Here is an 18,046-nt window from a genome sequence, read left to right as displayed (position 1 = left end):
TTTGTATAGTTCTTCTGTGTATCCTTGCCACCTCTTCTTAATATCTTCTGCTTCTGTTAAGTCCATACCATTTCTGTCCTTTATCGTGCCCATCTTTGCATGAAATGTTCCCTTGGTGTCTCTAATTTTCTTAAAGAGATCTCTAGTCTTTCCCATTCTATTGTTGTTCTCTATGTCTTTGCAGAGTTCACTTAGGAAGGCTTTCTTATCTCTCCTTGCTATTCTATGGAACTCTGTGTTCACATGGATATTTCTTTCCTTTTCTCCTTTCCTGTCACTTCTCTTCTATTCTGACCTATTTGAAAGGTCTCCTCAGACAGCCATTTTGCCTTTTTGCATTTCTTTTTCCTTCTGATGGTTTTGATCACCACCTCCTGTATAATCTCATCAACCTCCATACTTAATTCTTCAGGTACTCTATCAGATCTAATTCCTTGAAACTATTTGTCACTTCCACTGTATAACTAAGAGATTTGATTTAGGTCATACCTTAATGGCCTCATGGTTTTCCCTACTTTCTTCAATATAAGTCTGAATTTTGCAATAAGCAGTTCATAATCTTAGCCACAGTCAGCTCAGGTCTTGGTTTTGCTGACTCTATAGAGCTTTTCCATCTTCAACTGCAAAGAATACAATCAATCTGATATCAGTATTGACCATCTGGTGTTTTCCATGTGTAGAGTCATCTCTTGTGTTGTTGGAACAGAGTGTTTGCTATGACCAGTGCATTCTCTTGGCAAAACTCTGTAAGCCTTTGCCCTGCTTCATTTTTCACTCCAAGCACCAAACTTGCCTGTTAACAAAGGTATCTCTTGACTTTCTACTTTGCATTCCAGTCCCCTATGATGAAAAGGACATCTTTTTTCTTTCTTTTTTTTTTTTTTTATTAGTTCTAAAAGGTCCTCAGTTCAGTTCAGTCGCTCAGTCGTTTCCGACTCTTTGCAACCCAATGAATCACAGCATGCCAGGACTCCCTGTCCATCTCCTCCCAACTCCAAGAGTTCACTCAGACTCACATCCATCAAGTCAGTGATGCCATCCAGCCATCTCATCCTCTGTCGTTGCCTTCTCCTCCTGCCCCCAATCCCTCCCAGCATCAGAGTCTTTTCCAATGAGTCAACACTTCGCATGAGGTGGCCACAGTACTGCAGTTTCAGCTTTAGCATCATTCTTTCTAAAGAAATCCCAGGGCTGATCTCCTTCAGAATGGACTGGTTGGATTTCCTTGCAGTTCAAGGGACTCTCAAGAGTCTTCTCCAACACCACAGTTCAAAAGCAGCAATTCTTCAGCACTCAGCTTTCTTCACAGTCCAACTCTCACATCCATACATGAACACTGGAAAAACCATAGCCTTGACTAGACAGACTTTTGTTGGCAAAATAATGTCTCTGTTTTTCAATATGCTATCTAGTTTGGTCATAACTTTTCTTCCAAGGAGTAAGCATCTTTTAATTTCATGGCTGCAGTCACCATTTGCAGTGATTTTGGAGCCCCAAAAAATAAAGACTGACACTGTTTCCACTGTTTCCCCATCTATTTCCCATGGATTGATGGGACCAGATGCCATGATCTTCGTTTTCTGAAAGTTGAGCTTTAAGCCAACTTTTTCACTGTCCTCTTTCACTTTCATCAAGAGGCTTTTGAAAGTTTGAAGGCTGGTAAATTAATAAAAAGAATAGATAATAAATAAAAGTAATTAAGGATATACAAGAAAGAAAAAAAAAATACACCAATAAAGGCAAATATATAGTAAAAACTAAGGATCAATTACTTAAATCAGCTAGTACAAAGATTAAAAACAACAAAATCATAAAATCAACTACAAAAATCAGTAAAGGGATAAACATGAAGACGTAAAGAATAATATTAAAAGTAACATGTGAGAGAGCGGAGTGAAAAGTGTAGATTTTTAGAATGTAATTGAACTTAAACACTACATCTTTAAAACAACTGTATAGAGTCATGGGTCAATATAAATAAACCCATAATAACCAAAGTCAAATATCTATAATAGATACACAAAAACTAAAGAAAAAGGAACATAACATACCACTAAATAAAATAATCAAACCACAAAGGAAAAAATTTAAAGAAGCAATGAATGGAGAAGAACCACAAAAACAAGGCAAAAAAAAAAAAAAAAAAAGTAACAAAATGTCTGAGGAGGCCTTACAAATAGCTGTGAAAAAAAGAGAAGTGAAAAGCAAAGGAGAAAGGAAATACATCCCATTTGAATGCAGAGTTCCAAAGAATTACAAGGAGAGATTAAAAAAAGCCTCCCTCAGTAATCAGTGCAAAGAAATACAGGAAAACAATACAATGGGAAAGACTAGAGAGCTCTTTAAGAAAATTAGAAATGCCAAGGGAACATTTCATGCAAAGATGGGCTCAATAAAGGAAAGAAATGGTATGGGCCTAACAGAAGCAGAAAATATTAAGAAGAGGTGGCAAAAATACACAGAAGAACTGTACAAAAAAGATCTTTATGACCGATAATCATGATGGTATGATCACTTGCCTAGAGCCAGACATCCTGGAATGCAAAGTCAAGTGGGCGTTAGGAAGCATCACTACGAACAAAGCTAGTGGAAGTGATGGAATTCCAGTGAGCTATTTTAAATCCTGAAAGATGATGCTGTGAAAGTGCTGCGCTCAATATGCCAGCAAGTCTGGAAAACTCAGCAGTGGCCACAGGACTGGAAATGGTCAGTTTTCATTCCAATCCCAAAGAATGGCAATGCCAAAGAATGCTCAAACTACCACACAATTGCACTCATCTCACATGCTAGTAAAGTAATGCTCAAAATTCTCCAAGCCAGGCTTCAGCAGTGCCTGAACTGTGAACTTCCAGATGTTCAAGGTGAATTTAGGAAAAACAAAGGAACCAGAGATCAAATTGCCAACATCCGCTGGATCATGGAAAAACAAGAGAGATCCAGAAAAACATCTATTTCTGCTTTATTGACTATGCCAAAGCCTTTGACTATGTAGATAACAACAAACTGTGGAAAATTCTGAAAGAGATGGGAATACCAGACCACCTGACCTGCCTCTGGAGAAACCTGTATGCAGGTCAGGAAACAATAGTTAGAACTGAACATGGAACAACAGACTGGTTCCAAATAGGAAAAAGGAGTACATCAAGGCTGTATATTGTCACCCTGCTTATTTAAGTTCTATGCAGAGTACACCATGAGAAACACTGGGCTGGATGAAGCACAAGCTGGAATCAAGATTGCCAGAAGAAATATCAATAACCTCAGATATGCAAATGACAGCACCCTTATGGCAGAAAGAGAAAAAGAACTCAAGAGTCTCTTGATGAAAGTGAAAGAGGAGAGTGATAAAACTGGCTTAAAACTCAACACTCAGAAAACAATGATCATGGCAGCTGGTCCCATCACTTCATGGCAAATAGATGGGGAAACAGTTGAAATAGTGTCAGACTTTATTTTTTCGGTCCCCCAAATCACTGCAGATGGTGATTGCAGCCATGAAATTCAGAGATGCTTGCTCATTGAAAGAAAGATTATGACCAGTGTATTAAAAAGCAGAGCATTATTTTGCCAACAGAGGTCTGTCTAGTCAGATATGTTTTTTCCAGTAGTCATGTATGGATGTGAGAGTTGGCCTATAAAGAAACCTGAGCTCTGATGAATTGATGCTTTGGAACTGTGGTGTTGGAGAAGACTCTTGAGAGTTCCTTGGACTGCAAGAAGAATCTGTCCATCCTAAAGGAAATCAGTCTTGAATATTCATTGGAAGGACTGATGCCGAATCTGAAACACCAATACTTTGGCCACCTAATGTGAAGAACTGACTCATTTGAAAGGACACTGATACTGGGAAAGATTGAAGGCTGAAGAAGAAGGGGACAACAGAGGATGAGATGGTTGGATGGCATCACTGACTCAATGGACATGAGCTTGAGTAAACTCTGGGAGTTGGTGATGGACAAGGAGGTCTGGCGTGCTGCAGTCCATGGGGTCACAAAGAGTCAGACATGACTGAGCAACTGAAATGACTGAACAAAATGGCAATAAGTACATATCTGTCACTAATTACTTGAAATGTCGACTAAATGTTCCAGTAAAAAGATATAGGGTGGCTGATTGGAAAAAAAAAAAAAAAAACCACACACACACAAGACCTATTCTGTATGCTACTTAATAGAGATTCATTTAAGATCTAAAGACCAGCACAGGCTGAAAATAAGGGGATGAATATAGATATTTCATATAAATTGAAATGACAAGAAGTACTCATATCAGAGTAAACAGAGTTTGAAACAAAATGTGTAATAAAAGGGAAAGAATGACATTATATAATAATAAAGAGATAAGTTGATAAGAGGATATTTCATTCAGTAGTATATATGAGCATAATACAAGAGCACTTAAGTGTATAAAGCAAATTTTAACAAACATAAAGGATGACACAGACAATAATACAATAACAGTCAAAGAGTTTAACACCCCAGTGACATCAATTGGCAGATCATTCAGACAGGAGATCAATAAGGCAACAATGGTCATGAAAACACAATAAACCAGACTTCACAGATGTGCACAGAATATTCTACTCCAAAACAGCAGAATAGACATTCTTTTAAAGTGCATATGGACTGTTCTTCAGGATAGATCACATTTAAGACACACCAAAAGCCTTGACAAATTTAAGATAGAATTTATATTAAGCATTAATTCTGATGACAAAACATAAAACTAGAAATTAATTAGAGAAAAAAATGGGAAAAGAATACACACATGGAGACTATTAAACAACCAATGGTTAAATGATGAAATCAAAGAAGAAATCAGAAAATAACTCAAGACAAATGAAAACAGAAACACAAATTTCCAAAATCTATGGGATACAGCAAGTCAATTCCAAGAGGAAAACTTATAGCAATACAGGCCTATTTCTAGAAATGAGAAATATCTTAAATAAGCAACCTAACTTTTCATCTGAAGAAATTTAAAGAGAACAAAGCCCAAAGTAAGCAGAAAGGAGGAAATAAAATTCTGAAAGAAAAAAATAGAGATTTTAAAGGAAAAATAATGGGAAAGATCAATAAAACTCAGAGCCTTTAAAAATATAAACAAAATTGAAAAGTCTTAAACTAGGTTCATCAAGAAGAAAAGAGAGAGAACCTAAATAAACTACCACTTCCTAGAGTAATGAAAATAAAAATAAACAAAATGGGATCTAATTAAACTTAAGCCTTTTGTGCAACAAAGGAAATCATAAACAAAATAAAAAGACAGTCCTCAGAATGGGAGAAAATAGTTGAAAATGAATAAACTGACAATAAATTACTCTCCAAAAATATACAAACAGCTCATAAAACTCAATATCAAAGAAGCAAACAACCCCCCCAAAAATAGGCAGAAGTTCTAATAGACATTTCTCCAAAGAAGACATACAATGGCTAAAAAGCATATGAAAAGATGCTTAACATCACTGATTACTGGAGAAATGCAAATCAAAACTGCAGTGAGGTATCACCTTACACCAGTCAAAGTGGCCATCATCAAAATATCTACAAACAGTAAATGCTGGAGAAGATGTGGAGAAAAGGGAATCTTCCTACACTGTTGGTGGAAAAGTAAACTAGTATAACCAATATGGAGAACAGTAAGGAGGATACTTGAAAAAAATAAAAATAGAGCCATTATATGATCCAATAATCCCACTCCTGGGCATATATCCAGATAAAAACACAATTTAAAAAGAGATGCACCCCAATATTCACTGTGCACTGTGTACAACAGCCAGGGTATGGAAGCAACCTAAATGTTGATCAACAGAGGAATGGATAAAGATGTGAGATAGATATATATATAGATATATATAGATATAAATATGTCAATCCCAACCTTCCAACCTTATCTCCACTCATATCACCTGGTAATAATGTTTGCTTTCTATATCTGTAATTATATTCTGGTTTGTAAATAATTTCATTTCTACTCTTTTATTTTTTTTTTTTTAAGATTCCATGTGTAAGCAAAATTATATTTGTTTTTTTCTGTCTGATTTACTTCACTCAGTATGACAATCTCTAGGTCTATCTTTATTACTGCAAATGGCATTACTTTGTTCTTTTTGTATGGCTAAATTACATGGTTGGAAGATTGGGATTGACATATGCATACTATCAAATATAAAATAACTAATAAGGACCAACATAAGTACAAATACCTCTACTTAATAATTTATAATGGCCTATATGGGAAAAGAATTGGAAAAATAGTGCATATATATATATATATATATATATATAAAATCAGTTCAGTTCAGTTCAGTCGCTCAGTCGTATCCAACTTTTTGTGACCCCATGAATTGCAGCATGCCAGGCCTCCCTGTTCATCACCAACTCCTGGAGTTCACTCAGACTCACGTTCATCGAGTCACTGATACCATCCAGCTATCTCATCCTCAGTCGTCCCCTTCTCCTCCTGCCCCCAATCCCTCCCAGCATCAGAGTCTTTCCAGTGAGTCAGCTCTTCCCATGAGGTGGTCAATGTACTGAGTTTCAGCTTTAACATCATTCCTTCCAAAGAAATCCCAGGGTTATCTCCTTCAGAATGGACTGGTTGGATCTCCTTGCAGTCCAAGGGACTCCCAAGAGTCTTCTCCAACACCACAGTTCAAAAGCAGCAATTCTTCGGCACTCAGCCTTCTTCACAGTCCAACTCTCACATCCATATATGACCACAGGAAAAACCATAGCCTTGACTAGACGGACCTTAGTTGGCAAAATAATGTCTCTGCTTTTGAATATGCTGTCTAGGTTGGTCATAATTTTTCTTCCAAGGAGTAAGCGTCTTTTAATTTCATGTCTGCAATCACCATCTGCAGTGATTTTGGAGCCCCCAAAATAAAGTCTGACACTGTTTCCACTGTTTCCCCATCTATTTCCCATGAAGTGATGGGACCGGATGCCATGATCTTCGTTTTCTGAATGTTGAGTTTTAAGCCAACTTTTTCACTCTCCTGTTTCACTTTCATCAGGAGGCTTTTTAGTCCCTCTTCACTTTCTGCCATTAGGGTGGTGTCATCTGCATATCTGAGGTTATTGACATTTCTCCCAGCAATCTTGATTCCAGCTTGTGCATCTTCCAGCCCAGCATTTCTCATGATGTACTCTGCATATAAGTTAAATAATCAGGGTGACAATATACAGCCTTGATGTACTCCTTTTTCCTATTTGGAACCAGTCTGTTGTTTCATGTCCAGTTTTAACTGTTGCTTCCTGACCTGCATACAGATTTCTCAAGAGGCAGGTCAGATGGTCTGGTATTCCCATCTCTTTCAGAATTTTCCAGTTTGTTGTGATCCACACAGTCAAAGGCTTTGGCATAGTCAATAAAGCAGAAATAGATGTTTTTCTGGATCTCTCTTGCTTTTTCCATGATTCAGCGGATGTTGGCGATTTGATCTCTGGTTCCTCTGCCTTTTGTAAAACTAGCTTGAAAATCAGGAATTCACAGTTCATGTATTGCTGAAGCCTGGCTTGGAGAATTTTGAGCATTACTTTACTAGCATGTGAGAAGAGTGCAATTGTGTGGTAGTTTGAGCATTCTTTGGCATTGCCTTTCTTTGGGATTGGAATGAAAACTGACCTTTTCCAGTCCTGTGGCCACTGCTGAGTTTTCCAGATTTCTTGGCATATTGTGTGCAGTACTTTCACAGCATCATCTTTCAAGATTTGAGATAGCTTAATAGGAATTCCATCACTTCCACTAGCTTTGTTCGTAGTGATGCTTTCTAAGGCCTACTTGGCTTCACATTCCAGGATGTCTGCCTCTAGATGAGTAATCACACCATTGTGATTATCTGGGTCGTGAAGATCTTTTTTGTATAGTTCTTCTGTGTATTCTGCCACCTCTTCTTAATATCTTCTGCTTCTGTTAGGTCCATACCATTTCTGTCGTTTATCGAGCCCATCTTTGCATGAAATGTTCCCTTGGTATCTCTCATTTTCTTAGAGAGATCTCTAGTCTTTCTCATTCTGTTCTTTTCCTCTATTTCTTTGCATTGATCGCTGAAGAAGGCTTTGTTATCTGTTCTTGCTATTCTTTGAAACTCTGCATTTTGATGCTTATATCTTTCCTTTTCTCCTTTGCTTTTCACCTCTCTTCTTTTCACAGCTATTTGTAGAGCACCCCCCGACAGCCATTTTGCTTTTTTGCATTTCTTTTCCATGGGGATGGTCTTGATCCCTGTCTCCTGTACAGTGTCACAAACCTCATTCCATCGTTCATCAGGCACTCTACCTATCAGATCTACGCCTTTAAATCTATTTCTCACCTCCACTGTTTAATCATAAGGGATTGGATTTAGGTCATATCTGAATGGTCTAGTGTTTTTCCCTACTTTCTTCAATTTAAGTCTGAATTTGGTTATAAGGAGTTCATGATCTGAGCCACAGTCAGCTCCTGGTCTTGTTTTTGCTGACTGTATAGAGCTTCTCCATCTTTGGCTACAAAGAATACAATCAATCTGATTTCGGTGTTGACCATCTGGTGATATCCATGTGTAGAGTCTTCTCTTGTGTTGTTGGAAGAGGGTGTTTGCTATGACCAGTACATTTTCTTGGCAAAACTCTATCAGTCTTTTCCATTCCTTATTCCAAGGCCAAATTTGCCTGTTACTCCAGGTGTTTCTTGACTTACTATTTTTGCATTCCAGTCCCCTATAATGAAAAGGATATCTTTTTGGAGTGTTAGTTCTAAAAGGTCTTGTATGTCTTCATAGAACCGTTCAACTTCAGCTTCTTCAGCATTACTGGTTGAGGCATTGACTTGAATTACTGTGATATTGAATGGTTTGCCCTTGGAAACGAACAGAGACCATTCTGTCGTTTTTGAAATTGCATCCAAGTACTGCATTTCGGATTCTTCTGTTGACCATGATGGCTACTCCATTTCTTCTGAGGGATTCCTGCCCACAGTAGTAGATATAATGGTCATCTGAGTTAAATTCACCCATTCCAGTCCATTTTAGTTTGCTGACTCCTAGAATGTCAACGTTCACTCTTGCCATCTCTTGTTTGACCACTTCCAATTTGCCTTGATTCATGGACCTGACATTTCAGGTTCCTATGCAATATTGCTCTTTACAGCATTGTACCTTGCTTCTATCACCAGTCACATCCACAGCTGGGTATTGTTTTTGCTTTGGCTCCATCCCTTCATTCTTTCTGGAGTTATTTTTCCACTGATCTCCAGGAGCATGTTGGGCACCTCCTGACCTGGGGAGTTCCTCTTTCAGTATCCTATCATTTTGCCTTTCCATATTGTTCATGGGGTTCTCAAGGCAAGAATACTGAAGAGGTTTGCCATTCCCTTCTCCAGTGGACCACATTCTGTCAGACCGTTCTCCCATGACCCGCCCATCATGGGTTGCCCCGCAGGCGTGGCTTAGTTTCACTGAATTAGACAAGGCTGTGGTCATAGTGTGATTAGATTGACTAGTTTTCTGTGATTATGGTTTCAGTGTGTTTGCCCTCTGATGCCCTCTTGAAACACCTACCATCTTACTTGGGTTTCTCTTACCTTGGGCGTGGGGTATCTCTTCACGGCTGTTCCAGCCAGGCGCAGCTGCTGCTCCTTACCTTGGACGAGGGATATCTCATCACTGCTGCCCTACCTGACCTTCAACGTGGGATAGCTCCTCTAGACCTTCCTGCGCCCACGCAGCCACTGCTCCTTGGACGTGGGGTTGCTCCTCCCGGCCACCACCCCTAACCTCGGATGCGGGGTAGCTCTTCTCAGCTATTCCTTTGCCATCGCAGCACTCTCAGCCACTGCCCCTGACCTCAGACATGGGGTAACTCCTCTTGGCCGCACTTAGTGCACTGGTCGCAGCTGCCCACACTTAGTCATGACTAGTTGTATCCAATTTGAAAATAAATCAGGATGAGCAAACCATTTCCTCATCGCTCTTGGCCCTTGGCTAAATCCATATTTCTCCTCTCCCCTAACTTCAGGCTCTCTCTGCTCCTTCCGCTCACCCTCACTTTCTGACACAGTGCAGTATGGAGCTTATCCTTCTCATCATTCTGAACTCACTAATAACTTGGATGTTACTGTTTCCAATAGAGATATTTATTTTCACAACTTTTGGTACCTCTCAGCAGAATCTGGACACAGGCAACTATTCCTTCCTTCCTTAAATATTCTTTGCTAAGTCACTTCTGTCATGTCCAACTCTTTGTGACCCTATAGACTGTAACCAGCCAGGATGCCCTGTCCATGGGATTATCCAGTCAAGAATATTGGAGTGGGTTGCCATGCTCTTCTTCAGGGAATCTTCTCAACCCAGTAATCAAACCCATTTCTCTTTCATCTACCTGCATTGGCAGGTGGATTTTTACCACTAGCACCAACTGTATTTTTTATCCACCTTTGGCTATGGCATATTTTAATCTAATTTATCCAACTGAGACAAAAAAGGGGCAGGGCACAACGTTTAAAAGATTGAGAGCCATTGAAGACACAATATAAGCTGGGTAGAATCAATTAGAACCAAGTGGAGGATGAGTTGACTTCCACTAGACTTTGAATCTCAGTATATGCTCATTGTAACACATCAGGAAGCTAAATTACATACCCACAGGCACCATGATAGTTCTGAGGCTGACCATAAAATGCCAAAAAGTGGGTGGGGGCCCAATTCCTGCAAATTCCACCCCTTCCCAAAATACTTGGAATACTCCTCTGACTCACTAGTCTATGAAATTACCTAGCCCTATAAAAACTGAGAACTCCATATCCTGGGGCCTCTTGCCTTCTGAGACAGCCCACACTCCATCTGTGGAGTCTGTATATCCCTGAATAACCTTTCTCTTTGCTATGGTTCTCTCTTGAATTCTTTCCTGTGAGAAGCCAGGAACCCACACTCAGTGGCCTCCCATGGACTTGACTGAGACCTAGAATGCGGCCTCCCTCTCATGCCCCACCATTCTTTCCTGTAACACAACATTACTAGAAATTTGTTTTCATTCTTCACTGTTGACTTCTTCCCTATACAACTTCCAAATGTTAAAATCTTCAGGAAATTTTTTAGACCTTCTTCCTTTTTCATCCTAATTGTTCCCTCAATGACTTCATCCAGTCCCAATGCTTTAAAAACCACCTCTATCCTACTGTTTCAAACTTTGTGTGTTCAAACAAGGTGTCTTCCAAGAGCTCTAGACTCATAGACCCCATTTCTAAGTTGACATCTCTATTTGGATACCAGATATTAAGAGAACTTCTTAAATCACGTGCCCCATTCTGCTACTATTTCTGCAGATGATGCCACTGTTCTGGGAACTTTCAGACACCCTACCAATGTGAAACGTCACTTCAGAAGATGACTTCCAAAACATTCTAGTGCTTTATTTGCAGATGACAATAAATGAATATGAGAGCGATCCCTGCTTCTACTGGGTTAATTCCCAGTTGAGAGAAGCATGTTACTCTATTTAATGATACCTGGTTGAATTGAGTCCTTACCTGTATGGCAGTCAAAATAAATTCTGTAATTCAATTTTCAAATGGACAAAAATGTTTTTCTTCAGACAGTACAGCCAATTTTTTGAAATTTGGAGAAGTTTGGCATGAATTCAGCCAACAAAGGTTACATGGATTTGCAAGTAAATTTTTTTAAATAATGATTAAATAAGAATGAAAACAATCAAAGTAGAAAAGTGGGAAATCAACTCTCTCTGAGTGTTGCACAAGTCAACGTAATCTTTGTAAGATGGAGAATGACGAATTCATATTTGTAGTTTAGAAATTTGTGTTCCATTAGATCAAGAATTCACACATTTGGAGAATCATTCATGGTTTCTCTATTCTTCAGTGGTGTTGGTATTTACCTTTTCTGCCTTATTTCTGGCTACTGGTTCATTCTTGCTCTTTTCCTCTATTTTAGTTTGAGAACCTAAGATGATCCAGTTTTCTCATCCTTTCCAATTTTGTTTGAATCCTCCTTCTTCTAGGTTTTATTTTAACAAGCTTATAATCCTTGTTCTATTTTTGAACAATAAGGAATAGCTGCTGAAAATTGATAGGGTTAAATAATGCTGATCACTTTGCAGTCTATATAGCATCTAATTAGAACTGTTTCAGAGACCAGGTATTAGCTGCCCTCAGGTTTGACAAAGACAGTGCTTTGAAGGCCATCACCTTTATTGACTAAGCAACTGTATCCTTTCATTATTTGCTCCCCTTCCCTTTTAAAATTAATTTCTAGAGAATATGACTGGAAAAGACCATCACAATAAGTACAAGTTCTTGGTCTCATTACTGGCACCCACAGAAAATATGAGCCTTCTAAGCACTTTTCCAGTCCCAAGGTTTACATCACCTGAGATATCCTGACCTAACTGACCTTAGGCTCTTTTTCTACTCCATGGTCATTTATGTAATTTTATTCTGCTTTAAGAATAAAATTCAAACCCATTAAAGCCTAGCACAGAAGGCTCTCTATTTTCCAGTCTTGTTTCCATAGTTTTCTTACATAAACCTCTGCTCCCACAGGCTGTCAGAACTCTCCCTCTCTCTTTCTTAATTAGCACTTGCTGGCCAAGGATGCACAATGTCCCTTGAAAAGTATAGCATGTTTTAGTGATTTATTGCTGCAGGTCATCATTTCATTGCTGCCTCTGGAATACAAATTAGATATGCCTTTTTCTGTTGTAACTCAAACCATAACATCAGAATAATTATCTGCTGGTCTGATAACACATAAGAAAACAGAAGTATTTCTTCTTCTTCAATTTCTGATTAGCCACAAATATAAACCATACTCTTTTAATTCTGTGAATTAATGTCTCCCACACATCATTCCCAAAGAGACCTTTATTTTCTCTCATGGTGGTTGTATTTCTGAAGGCAAGGATCTCTGTCCCCAGCAAAAGCAGAATATTTAGCACACGTAAGAGATTTATAATTGTTTGTGAAGTGAATGAATTGTACTTCATTATTGCAAGTAACAAATGGAAAAACCAAGATTTACTATAATGACCTTTTTAAGAAAATGTGAGATATCAAGGGAAAATTTCATGCAAAGATGGGCACAATAAAGGACAGAAATGGTATGGACCCAACAGAAGCAGAAGATATGAAGAAGAGGCAGCAAGACTATCTGGAAAAACTGTGTAAAAAAAGATCTACATGACCCAGATAACCATGATGGTTTGATCACTGACCTAGAGCCAGACATCCTGGAGTGTGAAGTCAAGTGGGTCATAGGAAGCATTACTATGAGCAAAGCTAGCGGAGGTGATGGAATTTCAGCTAAGCTATTTCACATCCTAAAAGATAATGCTGTGAAAGTGCTGCACTCAATATGCGAGCAAGTTTGAAAAACTCAGCAGTGGCCATAGGACTGGAAAAGGTCAATTTTCATTCTAATCCCAAAGACAAGAAATCCCAAAGAACACTCAAACTACTGCACAATTGTGCTCATTTCACATGCTAGCAAAGTAATGCTCAAAATCTTCCAAGCTAGACTTCAAAAGTATGTGAACTCAGAACTTCCAGAGGTTCAAGCTGGATTTAGAAAAGGCAGAGTAACCAGAGATCAAATTGCCAACAGCTGTTGAATTATAGAAAAAAAAAAAAAAAAAAAAACAAGGGAATTCCAGAAAAACATCTACTTATCCTTCATTGACTATTCCAAAGCCTTTGACTGTGTGGATCACAATAAACTTAAAGAGATGGGAATTCTTAAAGAGATGGAAATGCCCAACCACTTAATCTGCTACCTGGGAAACCTGTATGCAGGTCAAGAAGCAAGAATTTGAATTGGACATGGAAGAATGGACTTGTTTTAAATTGGGAAAGGAGTACGTCAAGGCTGTATATTGTAACCCCGCTTATTTAACTTCTATGCAGAGTACATTATGCAAAATGCTGGACTGGATGTATCACAAGCTGGAATCAAGACTTCTGGGAGAATCATCAATAACTTCACAAATGCAGATGATACCAGCCTAATGGCAGAAAACAAAGAGAAACTAAAGAGCCTTTTGATGAAGGTAAAAGAGGAGCATGAAGAAGCTAGCTTAAAAATCAACATTCAGAAAAAAGACCATGGCATCTGGTACCATCACTTTACAGCAAATAGATGGGGAAAAAATGAAAACAGTGAGAGACTTTATTTTCTTCGTCTCCAAAATCACTGTGGACAGTGACTGAAGGCTCGAAATTAAAAGACGCTTGCTGCTTGGAAGTAAAGTTATGATGAACCTCAACAGTATATTAACAAGCAGAGATATCACTTTACAGACAAAGTTCCTTATAGTCAAAGCTGTAGTTTTTTCCAGTAGTCATGTACAGATGTGAGTGTTGGACCATAAAGAAGGCTAAGTGCTGAAGAATTTATGCTTTTTAACTGTGGTGCTGGAGAAGACTCTTGAGAGTCCCTTGGACAGCAAGGAGACTGTCAAACCAGTCGATTCTAAAGGAAATCAATCCTGAATACTCGTTGGAAGGACTGATGCTGAAACTGAAACTTCAATACTTTGGCCACCTGATGCCAAGAGCCAGCTCATTGGAAAAGACTCTGTTGGTGGGAAAGATTGAAGGCAGGAGGAGAAGGAGGAGACAGAGGATGAGATGTTTGGATGGCATGAGTTTGAGCAAACTCTGGTAAATAGTGAAAGGGAAGCCTGGTGTGCTGCCACCATGGTGTGGAAAAGAATCAGATAGGACTGAGCAACTGAACAAACAAGTGTTTATAAGGTCTAGGAAAAGGGATGAAGAAACCCCAGAAGATGGAAATGGAACTGGGATTGCTCAGTCTTTTATATTTAATTTCTATTTCTTTCATCTAATATGCTTCATTTTTCCCCCCTAGATTATTTATCTCCCTCTCTTCTTTCTCTGTCTCTCCCTATCCCTCTGATCCAGTTTATTTTATTTCTCCCATCCACATGGTGTGATCCCATATCTCTACAACTATTTTTTTTTACAATCTATATTCAAAAATATAAAACCTGATCTGCCTCTTCTAGGTCAAACTTCTATAGCTGAAATAACTAAGACCAAAGGGCTAGATGCACTTAGAACAAATATAGTTAAATCATGCAGATGGAGGAGGAAAATAGTTAAATTCTAAAAATAGGTTGTAGGCACACAATGTAAAAGATCTAGTGTGACAAAGTTAGTCAGTCAGTCGTGTCCAACTCTTTGCAATCCCATGGACTATATATAGCCTGCCAGGCTCCTCTGTCCATGGAATTCTCCAGGCAGAATACTAGGGTGTGTTGCCATTCCCTTTTCAGGGGGATCCTCCCCATCCAGGGGTCAAACCTGTGTCTCCTGCTCTGCAGGAAGATTCTTTACTGTCTGAGCCACCAGGGATCTAAGAGGAGAAACAACTGAATAATTTTTACTTTGCCCTTACTAATATTGATTCCTAGACAATTTCTTAGAATATGCCAAGAAACTATAGAATTCTCATTTTAAAAATTTTCTTGAAATATTCTAAGGATCTCATCAAATATTGCCCTTGATCCTGCTTAATCCCTCCAGTCTGTCCTTGAGATTAAAAGAAACCTCAAAATCCATGATGTTACCAAACCAATTTGAGTCTGTTATCCATATGCAGCAAAACAAGTCTACTGACAATCAAACTTGCTGGGCTGTGCTGAAGAGAAATTCAGCGTTTACTGAATGGTAATATACAACGAGTTTGAAACAGACAGCGCTCAAAAAGCCTGGACAAACTGATGGGTTTTAGCAAAGCATTTTTAAAGGCTGAGCAAGGGAGTCATATCCCTGAGTATTTATCAGATCATGAACGACTCTGATTGGTTGATAACGAGGTGAGTAAAAAAGGAAGTTATGCTGCAAATGTTTCCTGGTTCTGGCCAGACTCCTGAGGGGAGGTGTTAATTCCTTCCACTTGGTGGGGGCCCTGGCATCTGCATCTGAGTTTTAACTCAGGAAATGTGCATCAGGTACTATCATCTAGGTACTTCAGAGAGGAGCTAAAGCAGAGCAAAAGGGGAAGAGGTCTGTTTCCTGAAGGCCCCATAGGGTCCTACTTGGTTACCATATTATTTCTTTTTTGCCACACCATTTTCAGGGTTGAACATCAAAGCTCTTTCCAGCCAAACAATTTAAAGTTTGCATTCTCTCCCTTTCCCCATGGTTTTGAACCTATAATGTAGTTGTTTGACAACACTGTTACTGAACCAGCTCCTCCACCCCTAGCCCCTTGTTTCCACCCATAAAGTTCCTGATGCTGTCTTCTTCTATTTCCCAACTTTGAAAATGAACCTAATTTCACCCAGGAAAACAACAGGCTAGTTTGAAGTACCAGCTGGTTTTTCCCAACTCTTTGAAATACTTGTCTTTAAACTCAGGTCATTGTTATTGTTTCCAGCTCTTCAGAAACATTCACATTTAGGCAATTCTAGTTGTTTACATAAGGAAGAAGGTTTTTGAATGCCTTATGAGTGTTTCAGTTCTCTTTTTTCCCACTGGTTTGGTTCTTCTCTTTATCTTCTATGTTGTACATCCTCCAGCCTCAGTAGCTGTTCATCTCCTGGGAACTTTTAAACTAGCCACCTGTTTTTTGCTATTTTCCTTGGGCTTTATAAATGAATCTATTAGTGTTTAAACCAACCAAAATTTCAAGTATTTAACAATTCTCTTGCTTTTCATACTTAAGTGTGATCAGAATTTCATGAAGACACAGTTTACAAGACCAGCAGTAAATAAATAAAAGTAATGAGGCACCTCCTACGTGCCCGTTACCTTCTGCACACTTCATGGCCATCAGCTAAATCCTTCCCAATGGTTCAGATGGTAAAGAGTCTGCCTGCAATGCAAGAGATCCGAGTTTGATCTCTGGGTCAGGAAGATCCCCTGGAGAAGGGAATGGCTACCCACTCCAGTATGCTTGCCTGGAGAATTTAACGGACAGAGGAACCTGGCAGGTTATAGTTTATGGGGTCAAAAAGATCAAACATGACTGAAACACTTTCACTTCATTTTCATGGTTAGAAAACTTCACAATTCAAGAAAAGAAAGCTGAGGCTTAAGTAACTTTCCTAAGGTCACATGACTAGTAAGTAAAGAAAATCATCTTCAAACATCTTCAAACATCTGAGTCACTCCAAAGCCTGTACAGTTTCTAGAAAACAATATTATCAATAGATTATACCTTCCCCTCAGTGATTACATATTCATATATGCTCTGTTTTCTAATTTCCTGACTCATTTATTATTCTTAATTTTTTTTAAAAAAAAGTAAATGTTAGGCCATAAGTGGATAAAGAAGTGACAAAGCACTCCAGTGTTCTTTCCTGGAGAATCCCATGGACAGAAGCACCTGGTGAGCTACAGTCCATGATCTTGCAAACAGTCAGACATTACTGAGTGATTAACACTTAACACTTCACAGACCATAAGAACATACAGACCCAAAATGTTGCTTTCTAAAAAACAGGTATATTAGTGTCCCAATTGCTGCTGTAACAGATTTTCAGAAATTTAGTGTTTTAAAACAATAAAAATGTATTATGTTATAGTTCTAGAGGTCAAAATTCCAGACTGTATGGTACAAGGAACTGTATTCAATATCCTGTGATAAATCATAATCAGTTCAGTTCCGTAGCTCAGTTGTGTCAGACTCTTTGTGACACCATGGACTGCAGCATGCCAGGCTTCCCTGTCCATCACCAACTCTCAGAGCTTACTTAAACTCATGTCCATTGAGTTGGTAATGTCATCCAACCACCTCATCCTCTGTTGTCCCCTTCTCCTCGTCCCTTCAATCTTTCCCAGCACCAGGGTCTTTTCAAATGAGTCAGTTCTTCACATCAGGTGGCCAAAGTATTGGCGTTTTCAGCTTCAACATCAGTCCTTTCAATGAACACCCAGGACTGATGTCTTTTAGGATGGACTGGTTGGATCTCCTTGCAGTCCATGGGACTCTCAAGAGTCCTCTCCAACACCACAGTTCAAAAGTATCAATTCTTCAGCACTCAGCTTTCTTTATAGTCCAACTCTCACATCCATACATGCCTACTGG

The sequence above is a fragment of the Budorcas taxicolor genome, chromosome 6, assembly GCF_023091745.1.
Source record: "Budorcas taxicolor isolate Tak-1 chromosome 6, Takin1.1, whole genome shotgun sequence".
NCBI lineage: Eukaryota > Metazoa > Chordata > Mammalia > Artiodactyla > Bovidae > Budorcas > Budorcas taxicolor.
This window is presented reverse-complemented; position numbering follows the sequence as displayed.